A 2,803-nucleotide genomic window follows, 5' to 3' on the forward strand; every position below is an offset into this window, starting at 1 on the left:
GTCACAGGGGAGAAAATGGATGCCCACATAGGTTGTGTCTCAGCAGAAGTTACACTCAAATCTGAAACTTTGGATTCCAAGTCCTATGCTCCTTCTTCTTCTCCATCTCATGTTAGGCACTAATTATAAATGAGTGTAAGGGAAAAGTATGTTCAAAATCACACGAGTGCTGGATGCTTTATAGTAACTTGTGTGTTCGGTGCTTTGCTGTATTTTCACCATCCGACATAGCCTAATCCGCTTGAATATAAATGTGATTCATGAAGAAACCTAAAGGTTTGGGAAGGGGGTGAAGAGCTGTTCAAGAGAGTGTGGTAGGTGGAGAAAGCTATATACTAGAATGTAAACAGTGGTGTATTAAAAGAGAATCCTGATTCTTTATGCAATTCAATATTTTCTCAATTTTTTACAATTATAATATACTAGAAGCCCAGTGCATGAATTCATGCTCGGGTGGGGCCCTTGGGGTGGCCTGTGGAGATCAAGCCCCAGCTCGCACCCCCAGCCTCGCAGCCCCGCCTGGCACCCCGCCTTGGCCTGGTGCTGCCCCCTTACTTGTTCTACCATCCCACCTATGGGGCGATCGTTTGGGCTGGGTCCCCCACCCGGCTCCCTCAGCACCTGGGAGCAGGGTGGTGGCCCCGCCCCCAGCCACTGCTGCTGGTTGCTGTCTGTGGGATGATCGGCGGGGCGATTGGGCCCCTGCTTGCACCCGCATTGACCTGGCGCCACCCGCTCACCTGCTCCACCATCCCGCCATGGTCCTGCTCTTGTCAGGGCCCATCAGGGCTGGTAGTACCTCCACTGCAGCCTGCTGCCAGTGCTGCATCGCTGACACCAGCCATGTTCCTCGCCGACCCCTGGTGGTCAGCTCACATTATAGAGAGTGGTCGAACTCCCGGGTCGAATGACCACCCGTGGGGACAATTTTCATATTAGGCTTTTATTATATAGGATTTTTGATAATCAGAAAACATATGTCCATTTTTTTAAAAAAATTACCATATTATCACAGAAAGATGTTAATGATACATAGTGATATACAAGTAGATTTTAAGACTTTACATATAGGATGATCCAATGTTGACATATCTTTATGGCAAGTGTAGGAATTTTAAAAGCTTAGAATGTGGTACAACAAAATCCAAATGGTTAGTATTCCCTGATTTTGTTTTGCTGCATTGTTTGTGTCTATAATGAATATGCCTCAATATGCCTAAGTTATGGAACAAGAAAGAAGGAACGGTAGGAGAGCAGCACATTGAAGAGGGTTGAGCTGCCTAACTGTCAAGCTTAGTCATCAAACTCATCCATATCTTTCAAACTAGGCAGCTATGAATGAGGGCAAAGGATGCATTTTCATCCCTGATTATTCTTGTTTCATGCCGAATGAACTAAGTAAAAATGGATTCAGCCCTAGATGACTTATTAGTGAATTATTTTACAGTTTGAGTATTGGCTCTTAGCTGGATTGATCAGCAATTTTGGTCTTCACCAAATTTATCCAATACTTGGATTCGTTAATTCTCAAGAACAAGTCGGAATTTTCCATGTAACAGATTTAGATCTCAGTTTTATGCATCCAGGAAGTTAATAACTTTAAACTGGAAGAGTAACTTGCCAAGGATGCTGGAACCCTCTCTCCCGGAATCAAGTCAGAACAACAGAAAGGGGGAAGACCTGGGAATGGCTCTGTTCACCTCTCTGGAACGTAAAGTCTGGAAAGTCCAAATCAGGCTGCTCTTAAGATGTGGCAATATTCATAGGACTTGTGCACAGGGAACAGAAGAAGGAAGTGGAAATTTAAGTCAATTACAACACAGGACCAAATAAAGAATTTCTCAGCCACGATCGGCTTCCAACAGGCCTCTCCTCCCCGTCTGCTCCGCAGCAAAGCAATGAGGAAGACTTCCCCGGCTCAGTCTCTGTCCATGATGGTTGCACGTGGGTGAAGTTGGAGAACTAAAGTAGGTACCTGGAGACTTAGGTTCTAGTTCTGTGCTCGCTCACTTGGAGACCTTGGGAAATGGGGAATTTGGTCTAAATGAGTAGGTCCCAACTTTTTCTTCGGTCTCTCCATTACATGTTCTACACACGTGCATCACAAACACTTCTCACTGTCCACGTCATTGTCAACTAGGGTGGCCACCTCCACCCAGTCTCTGACTTTCCCTGAGAACCTCTGAACCAAATGATCTTCATATGTTTCACAGCCCCCAACCTCCACTCCTAAGTTTTAGGATCCTAAATTTAAATCACCATCAAAAGAACCTTGAAAAAAAAAATAGACACGTATATACTTGTATGTTCTTACACAATATCTGGAAAGATGTAAAAGGAGTTGCTAACAGTGCCTTTTCTCTGGGGGAGGGAACCTATGAGCCTGGTGGTTAAGGAAACAAAGAGACTGACTTTTCATTGTGCACTCATTCAATTTTTTTGTTGAATGCACATTGTTAGAAATTTCAATTGATTGCATTAGGGTTCACTCTTGATGTTGTACATTCTATGAGTTTGAACAAAAGTATAATAACATGTATTCACCACTGTAGTCTCATACTGAGTATTTTCACTGCCCTAAAAACCCTCTATGCTCTGCTTACTCATCCTTCCTCTCCCCAGTTTCTGGCAACCACTGATCTTTTTACTGTCTTCCTAGTTTTGCCTTTTCCAGAATGTCATATATTTGGAATCATACAGTATGTATCCCTCCCCCTCCTGTGTCCTGTTTCTGGTTAAATAAAAAGGAGTCTGATTGCTGGATTGTACGGTATGACTATGCTCAATTTTTGTAAGAAACTGC

The sequence above is a fragment of the Myotis brandtii genome, unplaced genomic scaffold (genome assembly GCF_000412655.1).
Source record: "Myotis brandtii unplaced genomic scaffold, ASM41265v1 scaffold45, whole genome shotgun sequence".
NCBI lineage: Eukaryota > Metazoa > Chordata > Mammalia > Chiroptera > Vespertilionidae > Myotis > Myotis brandtii.